Source organism: Biomphalaria glabrata, chromosome 12 (assembly GCF_947242115.1).
Source record: "Biomphalaria glabrata chromosome 12, xgBioGlab47.1, whole genome shotgun sequence".
In the NCBI taxonomy this organism is placed as follows: domain Eukaryota; kingdom Metazoa; phylum Mollusca; class Gastropoda; family Planorbidae; genus Biomphalaria; species Biomphalaria glabrata.
In genome coordinates this window covers 1691926-1709953 of record NC_074722.1, presented here as the reverse complement: position 1 = coordinate 1709953, position 18028 = coordinate 1691926, and the positions used below count along the sequence as shown (strand labels likewise).

Below are 18028 nucleotides of genomic sequence, written 5' to 3'. Positions count from 1 at the left end.
ACAAGAGATAGCATGTTGAGAATTGCATCAAAGATGTCCAAAAGATTTTCTTCCTTAAGGCGAGTAATCTTCCAAAGTACTATAATTTAGCTATAAAAATTAAATTTATTGTTTCTTTTGACCAATGCATAGTACAGAACAGAGGAAATAAAATTATTGATAAAACTATTGATAAAACTCAGCAAGTACCATCCTTTATTTTTTGTTTAGATTTATGCATGCTAATTGAGAATATGTATTATGTTCCAATAACATTTTAAGAATATTTCTACTAATGCTTGGTAATTTTTTTTCCACATTTGCATAAGTTTGATATAAGTTCATCTCCTGACATAGCATTTTTAGAGCAGAATTAATTCCTCAGTATACAACTACCTTAGTTCAAATTCATATCAACTAAGACTTAAACACAAATTTGGTTAGACAGCCCAATGCTTTTTTAATTTGTTTGATAATATTCCTCAGATCAAGTTGCAGAGATCTAAATGATGCATAAATCAAGAAAAAAAAACAGTATTCATATTGATGGAACCATCATCTAATAGATACAAGCAAAATATAAAAACTAAAACAAGGAAGTGTTGTTATAAATGGTAAGTTGTCTTTTAAAATGCTATGTTTTAGCTGTATAAACTTTTTTTTTATGTATGCATTTTATATGAAAACTCTGAGACTCCACATAAACAGCAAAGCAAGTAAACTTTTGTTTTTCTCATTTTTTTTTTTCGCATGCAAGTTCAGAATATTTTATTGTTCAAATAACATAAAGAATAATTTTTCAGAATTGCCAACATGTTTTTATAATTAGTTTTCTTACTTGGTCTAACTTCTCCTCAGATAACATAGAGCTAGAATAATTCAGTAGTTTAGTACATTTCAGTATCATCAAGACTTTCAAGTCATTCTCTTTTATTTGGCTGCCAAATTCTCTATTTTTTTTCATTTTTCAGTTGGAGATCAACAGTACATCACATTGCTCTAGAAATAGAGTATCATAAAGACTTCTGAAGCCATCTCCTATGAGCAACAGGTAGAGCTTGAAAGGTACATATAAAGAGCTGTACAGCAAGATGTCTTATAGTTGCTTAGTTGAAGTTATATTGTAAAGAGACTTAAAATACTTTGATTTAGCTTATTTAAAATTAAATTATTTGCTTCTTTTGATATATATGCATAATATGGAATAGACCAGCTATGAAACTAAAGGTAAACCAGCGAAGCATGTAATCTAATTATTTTTGCTTTCTTCAAGTTTTATGCATGCCAATTAATGTGTTTCCAGTGTTCAAGTGAATTAAAATAACTATTTCAATGATTAGTTTTGTATGTTGGTAAAAAAAAACTTTGATAAAACTCCCATAAATTAACAGAGCATATACAGAACAATTTCAATAATAATACTAAATACTAGCTTTGTACAAAATACAATGATATAGAAAGATAATATTAAATATCTAGACTAGATATTTTTTATAGTAATTACAGTATTTTTTAATAGCTATACATTTTTAAGTAAACTATTTGTTTTGTTTTTTTTATTTCAAATGCTGAGCATACATAACTAAACTGGAAGAACAGATGAAGTCCAAAACGCTAAAGTAACAGACAACCCAGGTAAATACATATTATAACAGTATAGCAAAGATTTTAATGCAAGAATTTTGAGAATAAATGTTTTAGATTAAATCAAAATATTTTGATTAAAAGAAAATTATTTTAGTTGATACGTTCAATTGTTTTGATTTACAGATCAAGATAAAGTTCCTCCTGTTGATTTACAGACCAAGATGAAGAACATCCTGCTGATTCACAGACCAAAATAAAGTTCCTCCTGATGATTTACAGACACTTGTATGGGCTGCTACTTGTGATTAAGAACTGACTTCAAATGATAGCAAGAGGATGATTTAAGGTATTGACATTGTTTAATACATGACATTTTTTGTACCATTTTTTTTTTTTTACAATGTTATCGAAAGATAACATTAAAAATCTAGATCTTTTGTATAATAATTACAGTATTTTTTAATAGCTATACATTTTTAAGTAAACTGTTTTTTTGTTTTTTTTTTCTATTTCAAATGCTGAGCATACATAACTAAACTGGAAGAACAGATGAAGTCCAAAACGCTAAAGCAACAGACAACCCAGGTAAATACATATCATAACAGTATAGAAAAGATTTTAAGGCAAGAATTTTGAGAATAAATGTTTTAGATTAAAGCAAAATATTTTGATTAAAAGAAAATTATTTTAGTTGATACGTTCAATTGTTTTGATTTACAGATCAAGATAAAGTTCCTCCTGCTGATTTACAGACCAAGATGAAGAACATCCTGCTGATTCACAGACCAAAATAAAGTTCCTCCTGATGATTTACAGACACTTGTATGGGCTGCTACTTGTGATTAAGAACTGACTTCAAATGATAGCAAGAGGATGATTTAAGGTATTGACATTGTTTAATACATTACATTTTTTGTACCATTTTTTTTTTTACAATGTTATCGAAAGATAACATTAAAAATCTAGATCTTTTGTATAATAATTACAGTATTTTTTAATAGCTATACATTTTTAAGTAAACTGTTTTTTGTTTTTTTTTCTATTGCAAATGCTGAGCATACATAACTAAACTGGAAGAACAGATGTAGTCCAAACTGCTAAATGAACAGACAACCCAGGTAAGTACATATCACAACAGTATAGCAAAGATTTTAAGGCAAGAATTTTGAGAATAAATGTTTTAGATTAAAGCAAAATATTTTGATTAAAAGAAAATTATTTTAGTTGATATATTCAATTGTTTTGATTTAGAGATCAAGATAAAGTAGGCTAAATCCTGCTGGTCAGACCAAGATAAAGAACATCCTGATGATTCATAGACCAAAATAAAGTTCCTCCTGATGATTTACAGACACTTGTATGGGCTGCTACTTGTGATTAAGAACTGACTTCAAATGATAGCAAGAGGATGATTTAAGGTATTGACATTGTTTAATACATTACATTTTTTGTACTATTTTTTTTTTTACAATGATATCGAAAGATAACATTAAAAATCTAGATCTTTAGTATAATAATTACAGTATTTTTTAATAGCTATACATTTTTAAGTAAACTATTTGTTTTTTTTCTATTGCAAATGCTGAGCATACATAACTAAACTGGAAGAACAGATGAAGTCCAAACTGCTAAATGAACAGACAACCCAGGTAAGTACATATCACAACATGATCAAAAGTATTTTAAGGAATGTGATTTGTGAATAAGTTTTTTTGAATTAAAAAGAATATTTTTATTAAGTAAATAAAAACAATGTCTAAAGAGAAGCCTTTTTTTTTGTTTTGTTTTTTTTCTCTTAAATCATTCTAATAAAATTGTAACATGTTCAAATCATTTCAGATTCAGATACAAATTGTTGCTGTTCCAGAAGTAGTGCATTTGCCAACATAGTAAAGTCATTGGAGTCATTAACTTGTAATTATATATATTTATTTATAGATCATAAGATAGCCTATCTTGTGTCCTATAGCTTCCATTTTGGTGAATCATGAGTGCTGTCTAACCTCTGTAATAACTATAACTATTCATGAAATAGAAAATTTAAAAATAAGAATAACCTCAGTAAATCCTAAGTTACATACTTACCAAGGAAGTTAGCAGTTTTGGCTTGTCCAAAACAAACTAGAACAGGGCACATAAGAATTTATTGCTTGTTGCTGATGGTCAAGATGTAGATTGAATTGAGCAGATATAAACAAGTTCAATTATTTTACACTTGTTAAAGTTTCAGTGAGGACATTTAGTATGAGGACATTTAGTATGAGGTGATTTAGTATGAGGACATTTAGTATGAGGACATTAAGTATGAGGACATTTAGTATGAGGACATTTAGTATGAGGACATTTAGTATGCTTTTAAGTTTGTTTTTTTTACCAACTACTAAAGGCTTTACAAAAGTAATTAAAAAAAGGAGACAATCAAATAAATTTTAATAATTCAATAAAGAAAGGGATCTATAAAGGTCATCTGTTTCTATGGCCGATGGTTAAAAAGGGTGTCTTGTGGCCATCTCACAACCAACTGCCTTTTCTTTCCCCAACTAATATTCCAGAAATTCAAAATCTTAGTCTTCACTGAGATTCAAACCGCAGATCCCTCAGTTCGGAAGCCAAGGGCTTTACCTCTTAGCCACCATGGCCCCATTAAATGCTTGTAGACTTAACCTTTTTTGTTTGATAAGGAATGTAGTACTTAAAATCTCGTGTTCAAGTTGTGTGTTTCAAATGTATATAATACTTTACTCTTTTAAGATGAGTGATGTTCATAAAGTTTGTACTCAAATGTTTGGCAAGTTCACAATGCTAGCAACACTTGCTCAGTAATGTTACCTACTATCAGATGTTGGGGAAAAAACTTTTCATTTGTGGTAGTCTCAAGAAAGTAATTGGTGTTGCTTCTTTTTTTTTTTACTTTTTTTTTCTAAGTTACTTATCAAACTTTGGCTTAATTCACTAGAAAGCTTGGGTTTAAAAAAGGAGAGAATGGTATAAAAACACATTTAAAAATGAACAACAACAAAAAAGGTCTCAGGAAATTAGTTAAACCTAATGCTTGACTTTAAGCACTGGCATCTCAACAAAAAAAATGTTTCATAATACTAACATTGTTAGTTTGTCTTGCATGTTTTGTGTGTTTGCGTGATGGAATGGATGGGTAGGATGTAGGCAGGGTTTGAACTAGGGATAGTCTAGAGCAGCGGTTCTCAACCTTTTATGCTCGGCGACCCCTTTTTTACAATCCCCCACTTAGCTGCGAACCCCCGCACACACACAGCAATTTAAGAATAGACAATAACAATCCATTTTTTCAATGGTCTTTGGCGACCCCTGGCAAATTGTCAATCGACCCCCAAGGGGGTTGCAACCCACAGGTTGAGAATCCCTGGTCCAGAGCATAAACCAATTTACAATGATTATTTCGTTAAGTTTTATTGTCTTGCTTTAATTAAGACAACATTGTATTTCTTTGTAGAATTCAATATTTTTCTCAATACAATTTTTGAGACAGATATCCAAATGTTTTGGTCAGTGTATTCTGAGTGAAACAACTGAAGGTCGTTCAGCACTATAGAAATGTGTACATGTCTACTGGCCTCGCTGTGAGTACAATTTGATTCACTCTCAGACCTGAAACTAAAGCATTAGTTTTAAAACAATTACAAAAGATAAATATAAAAACTAAACATAGTTCGTTGAGAATTCACTGGCTGTAAATCATTTCTTTACTATTTTGACAAAATCAAAATTAAATTTTTATTTTAGACCAGGGGCGGACTGGCTACATGGGCAAATGCCCGGTGGGCCGGTACCTAATGGGCCGGTCTGGTTGCAACCAAAGAAAAAAATTTCAATGCAGACAACTTAAAAAACAATGTGACAGCAAGACACAGATGCCCGAACACGTTTTTTTTAAATTATTATTATTATTACAATTAATTTTGTTTGAAATTCAACAAGAATATCAACAAAAAAAAATACACTGTAGCCTACGCATAATCATTTGCAAAACGTTAGTCCATACTTTCTGCTATGCACACTACTTTGATTTATACGAGGTTGTGTTTGGCCTAATCATTTTGCTGGTTACTTCAAAAAAGATGATATCTTCCTGACCTCAGTTTACACAAGGGTGTTGTGGGTTATTCTAGGTCATCGAGGAAATCTACTTCTAGAGTGAAGTAGAAGGGAGGCTTAACTATAGTAATAATGGTGGTCTAAATTTAAAACAAATGGACTAAATTTCGACTAAATTTCCCTGTCAGATGTTGCAATCTTTAGGGCAGATGATAAAAAAGTTGTTTCTGTTGCCACAGTTTACAAGGGTGGGGGTGGTTGTTCTAGGTCATTAGGAAATCAACTTCTAGAGTGAAGTATAAGCAATGCTTAACTATAGTAATAATGGTGGTCTCAATTAAAAAGGACTAAATTTCCCTGTCAGATGTTGCATACAATCTTTAGGGCAGACGATGAAAAAGTTATGTTTCTGTGGCCACGGGAAACAACTCTTTTTTTTTTTTTAAACTTTAGATAACCATGATTAAGCCTCTTTTACTACTACACAATATGTACTATATAAGTAGACTTATAAGAAATCTAGAATTCTAGAGCTTAAGAAAACAAGCTATCATCATCAAACTCCAATAAATGTGGGCTTGAGCGGCTCAAACCCTCTCTTGCAAAAAAACCCTGGACACGCTATAGAAAAAAGAATCCTCATAAAAAAATTTTTAAAAAGCCCTTTTTTTTAAAGGGAAAAAACTGCTAATTACTGCAATGTATCTAATAATTACAGTGTCAATGGTGTCATGTGTGTAGCACATTGACCAACCAACTTTACTTTTCCTGGTCGTGCGGTTTGCGCGCTGGACTTTCGTTCAGATTTATCGATGGTCCAGGGTTCAAACCCTGCCCGCTCCCATCCCCCGTCGTCCTGCGGGAGGTTAGGACTAGGAAGTAATTATCTTCAACTCTGAAGGAACATCCGAAACATGTAAAACATTTTACAAACCAACTATTGTCAGGTACTCAATTTTTATGATAGCAGTGAAAGATTCAAACATTATAATAGCGGTAAATTATTCAAACATTATGATAACATAAAATACATTAAAACTTTATAATTGCAGTAAGACATTAAATTTTTAAAATATCAGTTAAACCATAAAATAGCAATTAAAGCATTAAAACTACACACATACATATAGTCAAATATAGAATGTATAAAGAGAAAGATTTTTTGTTAAATGGGGTAGCTCTAGTCCGATTTGCAGAAATAAGAGTTATTGTGGTGTAATGCATGGTTGGGCCATAAAGAGAGAGAGAGATAATATTTAAACTTTATAATAGCAGGAAAAACATTAAAACTTTGTTATTGCATTAAAACATTTAATTTAAATAATAGCAGGGAAATATTAAATCATAGCAATGAAAAACTAAAACTTTGTAATAGCAGGTAAACTTTTAAACATTCATTCAGTCATCTCAATGGTTGTCTTAAACATTCATTCAGTCATCTCAATGGTTGTCTTAAACATTCATTCAGTCATCTCAATGGTCATCTTAAACATTTATTCAGTCATCTCAATGTTCATCTTAAACATTCATTCAGTCGTCTCAATGGTCATCGGTTCATACTCTACCTGCTGCCATCTCTCCTCGTACTGCAGGAAGTTCGGACCTGGAAGTAGATGTCATTTCTGATTACCCATAGTAAAAGAGTAAAGTTTCCCCTTTCAGACCTTGCGATCTATGGGGCAGATGATGTTAAGGTCATCTGTTTCTTAGGCCAAAGGTTAACGAGCAGGGTGTTATGTGGCAAGCACAACGACCAACTGCCTTTACTTTCCACGACTAAAGTCAGGTATCCAATAGAGTTGGGTGGACTGGGGGTCGCCCTAAAAATCCCGAAACTCAAAATCCCAGTCTTCACCGGGATTAGAACCCAGGACCTCAGGTTCGGAAGCCAAGCGCTTAACCACTTGACCATCACGTCCCCTATTACCCATATTCGCTTAGTTAAAAGATGTGCATTATTCTGAGACATATTCAGTCTCTTCACACAGCATTTATAGAGCCTGAACAATTCTTGAGAATCTAGAAATAGCGGTAAAAATTCCAATTTCTCTTTAACTCAACATCTTAGGTATGGCAACCTAACACTCTATTTATCCCATTTTATATTTTTCAGATGAAGATAGAGAGTAAGCTACATCCTATTGCTCTAGAAAAAGAACAGTCTACAGATGATTGGAACTAGCTCCTTTGGGCTTGAAAACTTCATATATAAAAAAATATGCAGCAAGTCAGTCTCTCAAGTTATTTGAATAGGTAAGTTTTTCTTATTAATACTTTGATTACTTTAAAATTAACTTCATTGCTTCTTTTGATGTGTAGGCCTATATACAGAACAGGCAAACTGTAACATGACAGGTAATCTTCAGAAAAGCAAGTAATTTTTTGTTTGTTTTTCAACTATTTTAAGCATGTTAATTGAGTATGTCAGTTTCAATGTTCCAATAACATTTAAGAATAATTTTCTTTGTTCTCTCAATGTTTTTAGTAATGATTTTTGTTTCCTTTTGTATAAATTTGATATTTAGTTTTTATTTTATATTTAGAAAGAGATTAGTTAAGAGTGTCCAAACTAGTTAAGTAAATATTTCATTAGCCAGAGATTTAAACTCAAATTATTTGGTTAAGTAGTCTGGTGCTCTACTCACTCATTACATATTTTTCAGATCAAGTAGTGGAGCATAGAGATGGAGTAACAGGCAAGAAGTAGAGATATCAAAAACTGTGCAGTAAGCATATTTAAATCTTTATTCTTTTGGCTCAAAATGTGCTTCTAAATTCAACAATTTATTTGTTTTTAATTAGCTTCATTATGTGCACACAATTCAGAATAGTCTAGGTATAAAACTACAGATAAATTTCAGAAAAGCAAGTATTTTTTTTAAATCTGTTGTTTATTGGCATGCTGAGAATATGTTTGTTTTCAATGTTTTAATAACTTTTTAACATTTTAAAAATAGTTTTGTGAGTTATTTTTCTCAATATTTGTTTTCTAGTTTGTATAGTTTTGATAGGACTTAGTTCTTTTTTCTTTGTATTTATAGAACTAGATTAATTCAAGGGACCAAACTGAATTAGTACATATTCCATTATCTATACTAAAAATCATCATATTTGATGCTCAATCCATTTAGCATTAGATAAATTTTTCAGATCAAGTTGCAGACCCAATCGATCTTAGCATACAGTTGAATGGAACAATTATCTACTTAGAACAGTCAAACTATAGAAGCTACATGTCCACAAGTTGTTTTTTTTTTTTCCTTTAAGGCAAGTAGTCTTTTAAATTATTAATAATTACCTATAAAAAGCAAAATTGTATTTATTCTTAATATATGCATAGTACAGAACAAGCTATGAAAATGATTATACAATAGAGCAAAGCAAGTAATTTTCCATTTTTTGTTGTTGTTGATCTGTTGTTATGCATGCTCATTGAGAATGCTTTTCTTTCCAATAACATTTGAAGAATAACAATTTCATTCAGTCCCATAACATTTTTTTTAAAGCTAGAACAATTTAGAAGTAATCAGCAAGCTTAGTAAAAATGTTATTATCTTTAGCAAGATTTAAACATATCTTTGGTTAGACTGCCTAATGTTTTATCCATTTCGTTTCAATCATTATCATATTTTGAATTTTGCATTTCAGGTGTTTCAGTACATTCTAGCACTATAAAGCAGCATACAGACAAATAAAACCATCATCTACCACGGACAGGCAAAATAAATAAAAATAACATGTTAAGAATCGCAGCAAAGATGTCCAAAAGATTTTCTTCCTTAAGGCGTCATTTTCTAAAGTACTATAATTTAGGTATATAAAATTAAATTTTGTTTCTTTTGACCAATGCATAGTACTGAACAGCGGAATTGAAATTATTGATAAAACTCAACAAAGCAAGTAAAATCTTTTTTTGTTTAGATTTATGCATGCTAATTTGAGAAATATGTATTATGTTTCAATAACATTCTAAGAATATTTCCACTAATGCTTTTGTAATTTATTTTCCACTTTTGCACAAGTTTGATATAAGTTCATCTCCTGTCATAGCTTTTATAGAGCACAATCCTGAGTACGCAACTATCTAAGTTCATTTAAACACAAATTTGGTTAGACAGCCCAATGCTCTTTTCATTCAATTCATAATATTCTTCAGATCAAGTGGCAGAGCTCTAAATGTTTCATACAAAAAGAAAGAAAGGAAAAAAAAAGAAGCATGCAGAGAAATGAAACCATCATCTAATAGGGACATGCAAAATATACAAAGCACAGCAAGGAATTTTTATTCTATAAGGCGAGTAGTCTTTTAAAATACTATGTTTTAGCTGTATATACATAACTGTTTCTTTCGATGTATGCATTGCATGTGAATGGTAGGAAACTCCAGCAAAGCAAGTAATCTTTTTTTTTTTCTTATTTTTTCTCTTGTTTTTTTTTTTTTGCATGCAAGTTGAAAATATTTGTGTTCAACTAAACATAAAGAATAATTTTTAAAAGTTGTCAACATGTTATTATAATTAATAGAGCTAGAATAATTCTTTAGTTCAGTACATTTCAGTATCACTAAGACTTTCAATTCATTCTCTTTCATTTGGCTGCCAAATGTTCTATTTTTTTCATTTTTCAGTTGGAGATCCAATTAGAAATATATCAGCATACAGTCAAATGAAGCCATCTCCTAGGAGTAACAGGTAAGGTTTGAAAGCTACATATCAAGATATGTACAGCAAGATGTCTAATAGTTGTTTAGTTGAAGTCACATTTTACTGGGACTTTAAAATACTTTGATTTAACTTATTTAAAATTAGATTCTTTTGATATATGTGCATAAGAAACTACAGGTAAATATCAGCAAAATGTAATTATTATTATTTTTTTTAATCTTTAGGTTTCATGAACTTTTTAAATTCAATAATATAAATACTAATGTAATACAATTTCCAATATCTTCATTTTTAAGTTAACTAGTTGTTGTTTTTTTCTGTTACAAATGCTGATCATACATAACTAAATTGGAAGAACAGATGAAGTCTAACAGAATAGTAAGGATTTTGAGGCAAGTATTTTATGACTATAGTTCTAAATGAAATAGCAAAGTTTTCTAAAAAAAATATTTTCAGGTAATATATTCAGTTGTTTTTGGACTACTGGTAATTAAGACGTGACTTAGGATGACAGCCAAGATTATGATTTAAGGTGTTGACATTGTTCTATATAATTTTTTTTTTATTTTGGTCATATCTGTACTGTCTTTTGAATAGTAGTTACCACAGTATTGTTTAATTATAGCTTTACATTGTAAAGTTAACAAGTTGTTTTTTTTCTATTTCAAATGCTCTGCATACATAACTAAACAGGTAGAACAGATGAAGTCCAAAACTCAAAAGCAACAGGATAGCAAGGATTTTGAGGTAAGTGTTTTATGAAAATAATTATAAATAAAATAGAAATTTTTTTTGAAAAAAAAATGTTTAGGTAATATATTCAGTTGTTTTGATTTACAGACCAAGATGAAGTACATCCTGCGGACTTATAGACCAACATAAAGTACATACTGCTGATTTACAGATCAAAATAAAGTACATTCTGCTGATATACAGACCAAAATAAAGTACATTCTGCTGATTTACAGACCAAACTAAAGTACATTCTGCTGATTTACAGACCAAAATAAAGTACATTCTGGTGATTTACAGACACTTGCATGGGCTGCTTGTAATAAAAAGTGTCTTAAGATGATAGCCAAGTTGAAACTTTGTGAAATTATTTATTAGCATAGACAAGAAATGAATAAATAAAAACATCTGTTGGGCCTAATTAATTATTTTGTTTGATACCAACAAGGGAAACAAATCCTTCAGTATTCACAGATATGGATGAATTTGTTAAAACATATTTCTCCCTCACACATTTTCAGATTAATTTGATAATATATAATTATTTACTCTACCTAACAAAACATGCGCAGCAGGAGCATGCTGGGCCCATAACCCAGAGGTTTATGGATCGGAACCTCGCTATGCTAACGCTTAATAAACTAGAAAAGCTACACTTGATAACCATAAATAACATGATTCATGAGTGAATTTATTTAGACCTTAACACACACGATACATTACAATCCAACATTTAATCTCTTAGTCAAGGAGAATCATTACAGGTATTTATATAAACAATGTCAACAACATGAATCAATTTAAAAAATACACTAGTCAAATAATTATTTGTAATTGATATCAAATCAGGGAAATAACTTGTACACTATTGATATACTTTTTTGGGCAGAGTTCTTCCCCTTTAGTGAAGCTTTTTTTTTTTTAAAACGGAATTTTTAAAATTTGCTTGTTTAAAAATCTTTTTATAGAATGAAGCTGTAGGTGGGTCTTAACTTTATTTATAATGGTCTCAAGTAAAAAAAACTAAAGATGATGAAAAGGTCACTTGTTTTGTGGTCCAGAGTTAACAAGGGTGTCGTGTGGGCAGCACATTGAAAAACCAATTTTACTTTTCCCCAACTATTTCCTAGTACCCAATTTGTAGGATAGCAGTGAAAGATTCAAACTTTATAATAGCAGAAAAACATTAAAACTGTAATCAATAACAGTAAAGAATTAAAACTTCATTATTGCAGTAAAGCATTTCATTTTATAATAGCAATGAAACATTAAAACTTTCTAATAGCAATGAAAAATTAAAACTTTATAATAGCATTGAAACACTAAAACTGTATAATATCATTAAATTATTCAAACTTTATAACAGCAGTGAAAAATTTAAACTTTATAATACCATTAACTTTCAAACTTATTAAAAGCACTAAATGTAGTGCTCTTGTACTAGTCTAGATCTGGATAAGACTGCGCAGACTATATTTTCTATGTAAATTCTAGTGTAGATATTCTATTTACCTAGAATTGTAGAATTTTTGAAAATCTACTTCTAGAGTGACATAGTGAGTGGGGCTTAACTCAAGTTATAATGGTGGACTAGTAAGGTAGATGATATACAGGTCATTTGTATCTGTAGCCTACAGTAAACATTAAAACTTTATTATTCCAGTAAAAAAAAAAAATGTTATATTGGCAGTGAAACATATAAACTTAATAACAGTAAAAGAATTACAACTTTATAGCAGTAAAACATTTTAATAGTAGCAAAACATAAGCTATTGGTCATTGTGCTTGCCACATGAAACACTGCTCCTTTTGATTCTTTAAATAGCACATATATTTGAGGCTTAGAATTGAGTTCACATTTCCCTTGACAACTCATAAGGAGTTTATAACTTTTTTTAATGTCGATTGGGAGTTTCTAAATTGTTCAAAGTTTCTTCAGAGAACTCATTAAGAGTTAAGTACTATATATTTCCTTTTACAGGTCATTAGGAGTCCCATATGCTAGGACAAATTTGTACAAATACTCCTTCTTCCCTAGTGCTATTAGAGCATGGAATGGGTTGCCTGAGCTAGCCAGGAAAACCAGTGACTTGGCTGAATTTAAGTCATTGGTTAATATGCATGACTAAATGCATGATGCGTAGGACGTAATCATCTTCTTTTTGTCATCAGTACATCTCCAATGAAGAAATCCCCTTGTACCTCAGTGGGCTGATCACTCCATATGTCTCTCAGAGATCACTGCGCTCTATGGACTCAATGCTTCTAGTGGTGCCACGTGTCTAGCCTTGTTGACAGCGCTCTATACACTAAATTAACATTACCATTCCTAATTTTTAAATTGTAATTTAAAAAGATAACATCCATCCTAATTCAATCTTCAAATTCAACACAAGTGACATCATGACATTAAATTTTAACATGACAAATAAATAGGCCTAAACCAGGGGTGGGCAAATTACGGCCCGCCGACACCTATAGAAATCAGGTGTGCCCAAGGTATATACATATAAAAATGAAAATATTAAAAATAATATCTATATAAATTATTGAAACTCTCATTATAGAAGTGTTATGTAAACGAAGATTATGCTTATTGGCTATACATCAATACACTCAATTCAAGACACAATCTCTGAGTGTTGGGTAGGCTTGAAACAAGATGGCAAGTGTAACAACTGATGGAACTCGATCTTCGACTGAGAAAAATAATGTATTTTTTTTACATACCCCAACCATAAACAGGAAAGTTTGCACTAAGCTGCATAAAATTTCATCATAATTGTCAGGACTGAGTTCTGGTCAGCCTGGGTCTCCTGTTTACTGTAGAGGAGAAGGGGGGGGGGGCAATTCAGGTGGTTGATTTCAAAACTGTTATTGTTTTGGGTTGTTTTTGTTGGTGAGATGTTTTGTTGAACAATGTAACTCATGATAAGGCAGTGTGTTTTTGTTCCTAGTCCAGGACAGTTGGACTTTTTGGATATATATAGTCTAAGTGTAGACTCTAACTATTTTTCTGTATTATAGTGAAAATAATGTAATTAAACATGTTATATGTCGGTAAAGTGGCATTCTGAATCTTATTTTGTCATTGTACGTGTCATTATGGTATTATCCAGGACTTGGGTACATTTAGCATGACACATACATATATTAGTGGAAGTAGGCCTTGACATTTTGGGGGCCTGTCCAAAACAACTACATGCGATGGCTGCATCAATCTCCAGTGAAGTATCTGCTGTATCCAGACAGCATATATCTCTCAGTGCTGCAACCTGAAGTATCTACTGCACCCAGGCAACGCATATCGCTGAGTACAGTAACCTGAAGTATCTGCTGCACCCAGACAACGCATATCTCTGAGTACAGTAACCTGAAGTATCTGCTGCACCCAGACAGCGCATATCTCTGAGTACAGTAACCTGAAGTATCTGCTGCACCCAGACAGCGCATATCTCTGAGTACAGTAACCTGAAGTATCTGCTGCACCCAGACAGCGCATATCTCCAAGTGTGTACTAATGAAAGAGTTCAAGTCCATAAGGAGCGGAAACTCGTCGTCTGTATTTTAGGCTGTTACTATCTAATAATAATGATTTAACATGCCGAATGTGTTCACTATTAGCAAGTAATAGTAGCACCCCCTCGTACGTCTAAACATAAGTGTATATGCATGGCCAATTTCGTTCCTCATAATTGGATTACCAATACGCTCATTCCTTGGATTATACTGAAGAAGCTGCTGCTGGATCTCATACTTATATGAATTTAACTTTTGTGGTACATTCTATTTGGATTATACTGAAGAAGCTACTGCTGGATATAATACTTATATGAATTTAACTTTTGTGATACATTCCAAGTACCGGTACCGCGCGTAGGTATAAAGCCATGTTGGGATTACCTGTTGGATTATCTACTTATATGAATTTAACTTTTGTGGTACATTCTATTAGGATTATACTGAAGAAGCTACTGCTGGATATAATACTTATATGAATTTAACTTATGTGATACATTCCAAGTACCGGTACCGCGCGTAGGTATAAAGCCATGTTGGGATTACCTGTTGGATTATCTACCTGAAATAGACTAAGAGAAATCACATTATTGGATAACCTTGGACTATTGTCTTTAACCTGTTGGAGTACCAGTTGAACAACATAAGTAGGAGCAGAGGTATTAGTATTATTTTAATTTTGCTTTAATTGTTTTTGTATGTATATCATTTTGTGAGGTAATATTGTAATAAAGGACACTGCTGTAGGAAAATGTCAGAGTTTATACCTCGTCCATTTGAGGAGATAGTAGCCCAGGCTCAGATGTTGGGGTTTAAGGGCAAAACGTTAAAGAAATTTATAGAGGCCCAACAGAAAATTGACTTAGATAGACTGACAAGGGAAGCGGAGGAGAGAAGACATATAAGAGAGATGGAGGACAAACAACTAGCAAGACAACATGAAATGGATAAGAAAGACATGACAGTTAACGACAACCCCCAACAGAGTAAACAGTTAGACAAAAACCTAAAATGCATGACAGACAACGAGGACTTGTTATTCTACTTAGAACTGTTTGAAACGACTGCTACTGCTAACGACATACCCAAGACAAGATGGCCACTTGTCCTCACTCACAAGTTAAATGAAAAACTAAAATTGTTTATGATACAAACAAAACTGATACATAACACTGACTATGATTTTGTTAAGGGGGAGCTCCTAAAACAAGCCCAACTCACAGAAGAAGCCTGCCGAACATTGTGGCATGAACTTTCCCCAAAGACGGACGACATGAAAGATTTTTATGTCCATTTGAAAAGGACATTTGACAACTGGCTTAAAACATCACAAACCCCAATGACAGTAGACGGTATAATTGACCTTATAATGAGAGACAGACTTTACAGTGTGCTATCTTCTGAGGCCCTGAAAGATATTTTGCTACGAAAGCCTACTTCAGCCCAAGAGGTCTTAGACTGTATTGATCAATTTAGAGATGCCACGAAAGGCTCCACACATATTGTAAAGGGAAGTAACAAAGTAACTAGCAACGATATCCCATATGTAGCTTTTGGTGCCACTGGTCAATCTAACAGTCGTCGCCCGAATAATATAAACACAGAGGGTACACAAGTGATATGCTATAGATGTGGAAAGGGCGGACACATTGCTCGATGGTGTCGGGTAAAGATAAATGAGAATAGAGGTCCAACACAGCAATGACTAAGAGTATTACCAGAAAGGGGGCAACAAGTGGGATTGTTTGCATGTCACACTGATACGTTTAATTTTTTGGATTATAAAGATAAATCAGTTCGTGGATTGAAAATAGTGGAGGGATTTTTAGGAGATCGAAGGGTATCTGTCCTACGAGATACGGGGGCGAGCATAATTGGGGTCCGAGAAAGTTTGATAGAAGAAAGTCAGAAGATAGATGGGTTTTTCACTTTAAAATTAATAGATGGACAAACTTTTCAGTATCCACTTGCTTGGATAGACATTGATACTCCATTTTTAAAAGGAGTCTTTGTAGCGGCCATGTTCAAGGACCCAATAGCAGATATTATTATTGGAAATGTTGATCAGGCTAAAGCATTTTTATATGGGAAATGGCGAAAGCAGAAGACAATAGGGTCAAATCGGAAGATAATGACAGGATTGGTTTAAGTAAATGGATGGAATTGGACAGTGATTTTAGAGAAGATCAAAGAAATGATAGTTCGTTAGTTAGATTATGGGAAAAGGCGAAAGCAGGAACGGTCGAAGATAAGAAAAAGGGATTGGTATCATTTATAGTGGAAGAAGGTCTACTTTACAAAGAATTTGAGAGAAAAGATACCCCTGGGGTAATAGAACGACAACTTGTAATCCCTACGAATAGACGTGAACTAATATTAGAAATAGCACACTCTACACCTTTAGCGGGACATATGTCTATAAATAGAACCAGGTATCGGGTATATTCGCATTTCTTTTGGCCTGGGGTAGATAAAGATATAAAAACATACATTAAATGTTGTGACCTTTGTCAAAGAGGTAGACACCCAGGAAAAGCTGGAAAGGTAGAACTAGGGCGCATGAATATTATTTCCACTCCATTTGCTAAAGTTGCTATTGATATCATAGGACCACTCCAAATGACAGATCGGAATAATAGATTCATTTTAACGTTGGTTGATTTGGCAACAAGATGGCCGGAAGCTGTACCACTACCTAATACAACAACACCAGTAGTAATAGAAGCTCTAAGTGCTATTTTTACTAGAATAGGATTCCCGGAACAGATACTCTCTGATAATGGATCTCAGTTCAGATCCGAATTATACAAAGAAATATGTCAGTTTTTTAAAATAAAGATTGTTAAATCAACACCATTTCACGCCATGTCAAATGGGGGCGTAGAACGCTTTAACGGGACTTTGAAGTGCATGCTGAGAAAGACGGCCGAAGCAGAACCTAAGAATTGGGATAGAGTTATAAATGCACTTCTGTTTGCGTACAGAGAGGTACCAAATGAGTCTACTAACATTTCCCCTTATGAAATGTTGTATGGAAGGAAAGTCAGGGGGCCTATGTCAATTCTAAAAGATCTTTTTACTAATCAACAGGTAGAACCAGAAATAAAGAATGTGTTTGACTATTTATTAGACCTAAAAAGTAGGCTGGCTGTGGCTTGTCAAATAGCTCAGAATAATAGCTCAAAACGTAAGGAAAATTATAAAAGGTATTATGATAGAAATAGCAAAGAAAAAGATATTCAAACAGGTGATTCTGTCCTTTTACTGAAACCACAGAGACAGAATAAGTTAGCCTTGCACTGGGAGGGGCCTTATAAAGTAGAAAAAAGAATTAACAAGTTTAATGTAAAAATAAAGAAAGGCAATCGAGTAAAAATTCTTCATGTTGACAGATTAGTAAAATATCATGAAAAAAAACAACACGGAATGTACGGGTAAGGAAAATAGTGATCTACAACTCTCGGGAAGTGCGT

General features: G+C 32.4%; 2 long non-coding RNA genes across 8 annotated transcripts; both read left to right on the top strand.

Moving 5' to 3' along the window:
• The first annotated feature begins 216 nt into the window (after positions 1 to 216).
• Positions 217 to 8908, top strand: LOC129922155 (uncharacterized). Of its 7 annotated transcripts, none has more exons than XR_008774127.1 (14): positions 220 to 593; positions 951 to 1614; positions 1750 to 1912; positions 2090 to 2151; positions 2287 to 2449; positions 2623 to 2684; positions 2818 to 2984; positions 3154 to 3215; positions 3406 to 3480; positions 4318 to 4447; positions 5075 to 5165; positions 7754 to 7893; positions 8304 to 8366; positions 8791 to 8908. It is a non-coding gene; the product is annotated as an uncharacterized LOC129922155 (long non-coding RNA). The 7 variants fall into 7 exon arrangements; XR_008774128.1 differs by lacking the exon at positions 4318 to 4447 and having other exon boundaries at positions 237 to 593; positions 951 to 1030; positions 1553 to 1614; XR_008774126.1 differs by lacking the exon at positions 4318 to 4447 and having other exon boundaries at positions 237 to 593; positions 951 to 1044; positions 1553 to 1614.
• A 1359-nt stretch (positions 8909 to 10267) lies between these two features.
• Positions 10268 to 11386, top strand: LOC129922156 (uncharacterized). Its single transcript, XR_008774132.1, has 4 exons — positions 10268 to 10331; positions 10665 to 10700; positions 11002 to 11051; positions 11145 to 11386. It is a non-coding gene; the product is annotated as an uncharacterized LOC129922156 (long non-coding RNA).
• The last annotated feature ends 6642 nt before the right edge of the window (positions 11387 to 18028 follow it).